Here is a 9,089-nt window from a genome sequence, read left to right as displayed (position 1 = left end):
CTAGCCTAAAATCACCCCTTCAACAAAGCTAAATCATAAAGAGAGAGCCCTCTTTGACTGCAGGCAGGCTAGGGCCTGCAGTCCAAAGTTGGTTTGTGGTTACCTCAGCCGTATCCCTTTAGGAGTCAAAAGGGACAACCTGAGTGATAACAGGGGGTATTGAGAAGGTTTATGTCAAAACCAGGGAATGAGCATTAGACAATATTGAAATGGGTTTTTCAGGTATTTGCGTGGAACTAGTGATTATGGTTTGTGCTACCAAGGAATACCAAGATTGGACAGAGTTTTGGACTTCTATGGATTTGTTGATGCAGACTAGGCTGGAGATCTAGATCAGAGAAGATATACAATTGGGTATGTTTTTAACCTATTTGGAGGTGCAGTCAGTTGGATGAATAAGAGACAGTCTGTAGTGGAATTTTCAACTACAAAGGAAGAATACATGGCAACCACTCATGCAGGCAAGGAAGTAGTTTGTTGCAAAGATTGTGTTCAAGTATGGGGTTAGTACAACGAGCTATAAGGATAGACTGTGACAGCCAAAGTGAAATTTTCTTAGCAAAGAACCTTGCTTATCATTTAAAGACAAAGCACATTGATGTTCAATATCACTTTGTGAGGGATATGGTTGTGGACAAAAAGGTGTTGCTGGTAAAGGTGGACACTTCGAAGAATACTGCAGATGCATTGACAAAGTCTGCGAGCGCTAAGAAGTTCTCTTGGTGTAGAGAAACAATGGGAATTACAGGGCTGGATCAATGACTAAGCTCTCCTGTGCCCCCCTGTGGAAAGAAAACAACAAGTGGGAGAATGTTGGTTTGTGTTATATTCTTTCCAAAATTACCCCACTCGTGGGTGGCTAGCAGTGCCCCCTATATATTGCATTGGGCACTAACAAAGGGGTCAGTAGCTCCCCTACATAGGGTCCTGGGCAGCACCCTGGGAATTTTTTTCTGGGCCCTATATTAGGTGGGTGGACCTACCTATGGCTTTCTGCATGGATTTTTCACATGGTTTTGGGCATGATGGTTTTCTGTCCATTGTATTTTGTAGACCCGGTCAAGGGAACTACGATTATGTTCTAATCCAGTTTAATGTATTGCGGTTTATGGATGCTTCAACATGCATATATATGTATTGTAACATTGAAAGGAATAGAATGAAAAATTAATCTGGTAGTTTTGGTTTTGGGATCCAAGGGAAAATCTCTGTGCATATCTATTTTATGTTTTAAGCTCTTGCCATTGTTTATTTTCTGTGTCTAGAATTCGTATGCAAGTAGTTTATGTATGGTGTTAAAAACCACAATATCAAGAGATCATGAAACTTCTAAAGGTTAGGAGAAAAGGTGTATATTTGATACAAGATTGGGGTTTCAAGTGTCCAACTGTTCCTGAGAATCTAGTCAAGAAGGACAATATAGCCGTTGAGGTGGATAAAGCATAGTTGAGACTACATACTTGGAACTACACCCACCCTAGTGAACAAGTGACCAACACCATAGCTTCTTATGTTTGATTGCATGGTGGCTTAGAGTCCTTGGAACATAAACATAAAGTTCATTATGTGGGTTCACATGGAGAAATAAGAGGCAAGGATGTCATCACGCAAGAGATAAAATAATTTATTGAACAAATCAAGCAAGCAACAAATCAAGAAGACTTGGAGATCACCAATAATATTATTCTACAATATTCAATTGTGCTAACTAAGGTTCACATGAAGTTATCTTGGCTTTGGAATAACATATAGTCTAGCTCCAAATCCATATTATCAGATACTTTAGAGGTAAATATGTAATATGCTGTAGAGCTTCCAATCAAAGTTAAAGTTATTCTGACAAACTTTAGAGCATGACACTCCTACATCAGAAATGAACTCCATGCTCAAGCTACTGATTTGTCCTTTTCTCCTTCATGAGGAATTTTTTGTCTTCTTAGAGTTTTTTCCTATATAGCCACCATTTTGATGTAATTTTATCTTTTGTTAATGAATGTAATGTAAAAGAAGTCCAAGAGACACATGTGGAATATGAAGAGACATATGTCGAATATGAAGAGTTACATAGAAGCCCATAGGTTATGGAAGTCAAAGAGTCATGAAGAAACTCAAGATTCATTACCATTTGTTATAAATAAGCCCTCATAACTCAAGAAAATGGCTTGGACCTAGCTTTAGAGATTTGGCCTTGGCTTCTCTAGTTGTGCATAAGGGAGAAGATAATTTTTTTTGGAGAAGCAAGTTGTAGCTTCATGTTCCACTATTGGAGCTAGTGTTTCATCAATGTAACAATGTACTTGGATATTTCATTAGTCATCAAAAGATCGTGGAGCCAATCTTTCATGCATGTATCGTAAATGTTGTAAGACTATTCTTTAGATGTTTGCGGTATATGTTGTGTTACACATACTAAAGATAATGAAATATTTCATTGCTTTAGATATGGATATTGTTGAATGGGTGTTGTTATGTGTCTATATGCTTGTTGTTATCTTGTGAACTATTTTTAGGTTACTCAATGAATCTTCTCTTTTTTCTCGTTGGTCTCTCTTGGGATAGTAATAGTACCTTTTTATTAGAGGCTTGTTCTTATCTCTCTCGCTTGGAAGCTCCTTTTACACCTTACAATTGATGCCTCACAAAGCTTACATACTTGCTACCCGAAAGTTATGTGCATAAAATCTTGTGTACATTTTGTGTCCAAGGCATTCTTTTAAGATCACTCGCAATGGTGGCTGGAGCTTATATATGGATGTCCTACACCAAAAAATGTGAGGTCTAATTGTGACTTCACATTGGGTAGACGCCTTGTATGTTGTCAACATCCAACACTGTCAACCACTCCTTAAGTATCTAGAGGGTTAACATAGCCGTGTGTGAGAGCAAGTGATGCTTTTCAAGTTAAGAATAATGGATGAGGCATGTGTACAAGCATAGTTATTGGAAAACAAAGGCCAAAATAAAGGTTAGTCAAGTGATTTGGAAGAGAAAGAGCATCAAAAATATTCCAAGGGGAAGAAGAAGAAGTGGAAGGCAGGAAGATAGAAAGATAACTGCAGATTTTAACCCTGCATAGATAATTTCTGCAAACAAATTCTTAATTAAAATAGAAAAGATTCAATGGAAAGCACGCGCATTAACACAAATATTTTATCATGGAAACCCAAAAATTAGAAAACCAACAAGATTTTTTCATATATATATATATATATTCTTTACAATGTTTTAATACGATATGTCTATGTCATAATATTCATAAACCATAAATCAATTAAGGTGGATTGTAATACAACCATAGTTCTTTTGGCCAAATCTACAAAGCCATGTGCAAAACCAGCATGTGCCAGGAAAATGCTAAAATAAAAAAAATACATGCCAAAAGAAGAACCAAAAGATTGCCCAAATATTTTTTTGGCACTGTTCCAAACCTTGTGTAGGGGGGATACTCCCCCCTACATACCCCCCAACTAGGGGGGGACAGAAACCCCCCTGGAACCCCACTATCAGAATGATGCTATAAGTCATGTAAAGAATATAATACCTGCCCAACAACAACAACCACTGTACATTAAAGAAGGATCTTAGTAATCATTTCAACCACTGCAACGTGGTCACACTGTGCAGAAGTGCAGGAAACTGCATTTAGAGTTGAACCAAAATTACAAAAATAAGGTTAGGAAGAAAAAAATTATAACTATATATTAAAGTAATCAAGTTAAAAGAAGATCTGGTGTGGATGAGAATATTTTCTACACATCATTGTAGATGAAGGTGAATATGAATGGCCTTGATTACTAGGAATAGAAGGAGATTCCCACACTCTTCCACATTAAGATCTAGATCAAGACCAATGTAGATGGTACATTCAGCTTAGTTTAACAGGTTAATTTCATAATAGTGGTTTGGTCAACAAACTTGGATTGAAGGTTTTTGATCAGCCTAGCCCATATCCATTGGGTTGGATAAACAAGGGTGTAAAGATAAAGGTAACAAAATAGTGCAAGATATTTTTTATAAGTGTTAATTATGTTAATGAAGTATAATTGGATGTATTGCCACTTTATATAAGTGGAGTCATGTTTGGAAGTCACTACATGTACATAAGAGAATAACCAATTAATATTTCTTCGTCAAGGACGAAAAATCCATCATCATCAATGTGCATAAAGAGTAGAAAAAGCAATTGGGAGATTTTATATAGGCATATATGGGAGTGTCGTAGGAGATTAAAGGGTTACCATCCAAGAGGGAAGTGAAGCACAAAATACAATTATTTCTAGAATCTGCTTTGCTAAATATTGGGATGTATAAATAGTCCATTCTTGAAGCAAAATGTGTGAAGATGTAATTATTACAGCTACTATAGTAGGGTGTGTTTTGACAAAGTACCTCACCTTGTGGGTCACCCATCATAATTGTACCAAATAAGGATGGGGATTGGTAATTATGCATCCATCATAGAGTATTAATTAAGATGATGCTAAAAAATAGATATCCCCTACCTAACATTGATGATCTGTTAGATTAATTGTAACATGCAAAAGACTTCACCGAGTTGGATTTAAAATTAGAATACTACCAGGTTTGAGTCAAAGAAGAGGACACCTGGATGATTTCCTTCAAAACTAGACAAAGTTTCTATGAGTGGATAGTAATTCCATTTGGTTTATACAATACACCATCTCTATGAGAGTAATAAATGATGTGATGCACCCCTATTTACATTCATTTGTGGTTGTTTATACGTATTATATATTGGCTTACAATGCTACTTAGGAGGAGCACATTTCAAACTTGATGTAGGTGCTAGAGACACAAAGGAAGCACCACCTAATAAAAAAACCTCAAGAAATGTGAGTTTCCTAGCAGTATTTGGTGTAATTATTCTATGTGATTGGAGGAGTGGAGTTTAAGATTGATCCTATAAAGATGGAGGTCATCATAAAGCGGTTGGTGCCTAAACATTCCTCTAAAATAGGAGTTTGTTGGCATAATGTAATACCTACGCAAATTCATAATTTCATTTTGAGCAATAGTTGCACTACTCCACGCCATAACAAAAAGGTGGTAAGAGTTTTCATTGAAGGAAGAGTCAGTGTATGGCTTTTGAAGAGCTTAAAATTAAAATAAGTCAAGTACTAGATCTCATGTTACCAAAAATTGTAGAATCAATTTGATGTGGAGATAGATGCAAGTGCATGGCATGGGAGTGGTCTTAATGCAAGGAAGAAGGCATGCATGTTACCATTCTGAAGTATTTCATGGGATAACTCTTAACCTCTTTACCTATGACAAGGGGCTCTATGCCTTGGTAAAAGATGTCAAGAAGTGGAAATGATATCTATTAGGAAAGGGGACCACCAACTTCACAGATGATCGAATATTACTTTCCCCCAAAAAATGCCAATCTCTTTTTCCTATTTATATTTTACTGGATTGATCAGATATGGCAAGGCCAACTATCAAGCTTTATGATTTTATTTTTTTTCTTACAAGAAATCTTGCCCAAATGACCCAAATATAGATTGATTCCTTAACTCTTTGCAGCTTAAATTGAATTGCATGAAACCATATAATGTGACTGTATTCTATAAAAATATAGATCTGAGACCTTATGAGCATTGTAAATTAAAATACATCAGATATTTTCGAATTAGATTACAATCTTCAACACCGAAATTCATTATTCACCCCATAAGACGAGGAGCTGGGATGACAAGCTAAAACAACAAACTATGACACCTAAATTTTGACCATATTGTGAAGCTCAACAAAAATGGAGTTGTATGTCAAATTGGAAAGAAAATTTGAGTGCCCTTCAAACCCAAAGAAAATTTATCAAGTGGGCAACTACAACTAGTTCACACAAATTTATGTGGGCTCGGAAGAACTGAGACTCCAAGTGGTGTGGTTGAAAGAAGCAATAGATCCATGCAATAATTAGTAAGAGCAATTATGGAATCACTCAGTATATTGCTGGAGGAAAAAACAATTATCTTGAAGTTGAATATATAGTAGCTACAACTAGTTGTAGTCAGATTTCATGGTTGAAACAAAATCTATTCAAATTTTCACGCCATTTCCATTCAATCTTCCCTTTCCAATTCAAATGGAAAGGCCTCTATCACGATAATACAGCGCCGACGCATGATAACAGTTGGAAAGATCGGCCCGGCACAATACTTTCACCACATCTATCTATATAAATCCACTCCACTCCACCACATTTAAACAAGTATATGACCACTCAAATTGAATGCAATTGGTGGGTCTGGATTTTTATTTCGATATCTTTAAGGTGGGTCTGGTCTGGATTTTTATTTCGATATCTTTAAGGTGGGTCTGGTCTGTATTTTTATTTTGATCCAAGGGTCTGGTTTGGAAGCTGTGGTTCAAGAGAAAGCAGAAATAAAAGCAAAGACGCATCAATGGCAGTTGCTGCTGCTGCTGTTAAGGTCCAATTCCAAGAAAGCAGAAATAAAAGCAAAGACGCATCAATGGCAGTTGCTGCTGCTGCTGTTAAGGTCCAATCCCAAGAAAGCAGAAATAAAAGCAAAGACGCATCAATGGCAGTTGCTGCTGCTGTTAAGGTCCAATCCCAAGAAGAACACGCTGCAGTTACTAATAATGGCAGCCACAATATGCAAGCTGCAGTTACTGATAATGGCAGCCACAATATGCAAGCTGCAGTTACTGATAATGGCAGCCACAATATGCAAGCTGCAGTTACTAATAATGGCAGCCACAATATGCAAGTTATTAATAATGGCAGCGAGAATGAATCAGTACCCAAATCTCTGGGAGTTATTAATAATGAATCAGCAGGGCCCAAATCTCAGAGGGTTATTAATAACGAATCCGTAGGGACCAAATCTCAGGGAGTTTTTAAGAATGGCAGCCAGAATATACCAGTGGGGCCCAAATCTCTGTATGTGGGGGATCTGGAGAGGAATGTTAGCGACGCCCAAATTCAGGAACTCTTCCAACGGGTTGGCCCCGTGGTCAGTGTTCGCATCTGCAGAGATGCCTTGACCAACACTTCACTCGGATACGGCTATGTCAATTACAGCACTGCTGGAAATGCCAGCGAGGCTTTACGTAGCTTGAATTTTACACCCCTTAATGGAAAGCCTATTCGAATAATGTACTCACAGCGTGACCCCAGCATCCGCCAGTGTGGATCCGCAAACATATTTATTAAGAATCTTCACAAAGCAGTAGACAATAAAACCCTCTATCACAAATTCTGTGTGTTCGGACCCATTCTCTCTTCTAAGATCGCAATAGATGATGCATCAGGGCAATCCAAAGGTTATGGATTTGTGCATTTTGAGCAAGACGAAGCAGCACAAAACGCAATAAAATGTATGAATGGTGCGTTGATAAACGACAGACCTGTTTATGTTGGCCCTTTTATGAAAAAGGAAAAGCGAGAAGAATTAAAATTCATGAAAAAGAAGAAGCCAGAGCCACAACAAACAAAATTCATGAAAAAGCCAGAGTCAGAGTCAGACTCAGACTCACAACAAACAAATGGAGAAGCCAAGTTTAAAAATGTGTTTGTTAATAATTTACCAGACTCCATCAATGATGAGGATATGAGGAATTACTTTGGAAGGTATGGAACAATTACCAGTGTAGCAGTGATGAGGGATGAAGCTGGAAAGTCAAAGTGTTTTGGATTTGTCAATTTTGACAATGCACACAATGCAGCAAAGTGCGTTGAGAGTTTAAATGGCAAGAAAATTGATGGCAAGGAATTGTACATTGGAAAAGCACTGAAAAACTCTGAATTAAGGGGGCAATCCGGAACAAATCTTTATTTAAAACATTTGGATGATAGTATTGATGATAACAAGTTGAGAGAACTGTTTTCTATTTATGGCACAATCACTTCATGCAAGGTAATGAGGGATTTTGATGGATACAGTAAAGGTTTCGGATTTGTCTCATTCTCATCCCGTGATGAAGCATCTCGAGCTTTGGCAGAAATGAATAAGAAAGTTGTCATAGACAAGCCTCTTTATGTTTCTTTGGCTCAGCCAAAGGAGGAGAGAAGAGCAAAGCTACAGTCTTATTTCTCTCAATTGCTTAATCCATTGGGCAATTGAAGAAAACGCAGATGATGCAGCCAGAGTTTAAATTGATGGCAATAAATGATGCCTTGGAAAAGCACTCAAGAAATCTGCAAATCTTTATTTAAAACATTTGCATGATAACATTGATGATAACACATTGAGAGAACCTTTTTCCTTTTATGCCACAATCACTTCATGCAAGGCAACCAGGGATTTTCATGCAAATCTCATTCCCATTTTCCTTTTACCCCACAATCACTTCATGCAACGTAATGAGAGAAGTCCCATTCCCATCTTCTGATGAAGCATCCCGAGCTTTGGCAGAAATGAATAAGAAAGGTGTCCTCCGTAAGCCTCTTTATGTTTCTCCTGCTCAACGAAAACAGGAGAGAAGAGCAATGTTGCACTCACATTTCTCCTAGTTACCTAATCTAGTTGGCATGGCACCAATTGTTGTTGCCTGGTGCTTCCGGTCCTAGATTATATTTAAATGATCTTTGCTAAATTGGTTTATTTCTAAATTTACATGATAAAATAGATGAATTCAAAAAAGCTTTAGGAATTTTTGCAATTTTTGGGTGGTTTTTTGTGTTCAGTTTTAGTGACTTTCCACGCATCATTTTGACTTTTTTATGGTCTTGTGGCTCATGATGATTAAGACTATGGCTTTGTAATTTCAGTTAAGAAATTACACTTGTATTTTTCTTCTACCCGGTTATTTTGAATGGTAGAAAAAGATAATTCATATTTGACTTTTTTATGGTCTTGTGGCTCATGATGATTAAGACTATGGCTTTGTAATTTCAGTTAAGAAATTACACTTGTATTTTTCTTCTACCCGTTATTTTGAATGGTAGAAAAAGATAATTCATATCTTATTTAAACGATTACACTTGTATTTTTCTTCTACCCGTTATTTTGAATGGTAGAAAAAGATAATTCATACCTTATTTAAACTATGATATTTCCATACATAATTTCTGTTTGGTTTTTTCACTACACACTAGAAGT

At 36.9% G+C, this 9,089-nt stretch overlaps 1 pseudogene; it reads left to right on the top strand.

Annotated features, from left to right (window-relative positions):
* Window positions 1-6,428: 6,428 nt before the first annotated feature.
* On the top strand, window positions 6,429-8,111 carry LOC149145888 (polyadenylate-binding protein 8 pseudogene; annotated as a pseudogene).
* The last annotated feature ends 978 nt before the right edge of the window (window positions 8,112-9,089 follow it).

Source organism: Pinus tabuliformis, chromosome X (genome assembly GCF_031772625.1).
Source record: "Pinus tabuliformis cultivar Carrire ecotype Pingquan chromosome X, CPIR1, whole genome shotgun sequence".
NCBI lineage: Eukaryota > Viridiplantae > Streptophyta > Pinopsida > Pinales > Pinaceae > Pinus > Pinus tabuliformis.
Note: the sequence above shows the minus strand (reverse complement) of the source record. Positions and strands in the feature narration are given on the sequence as shown.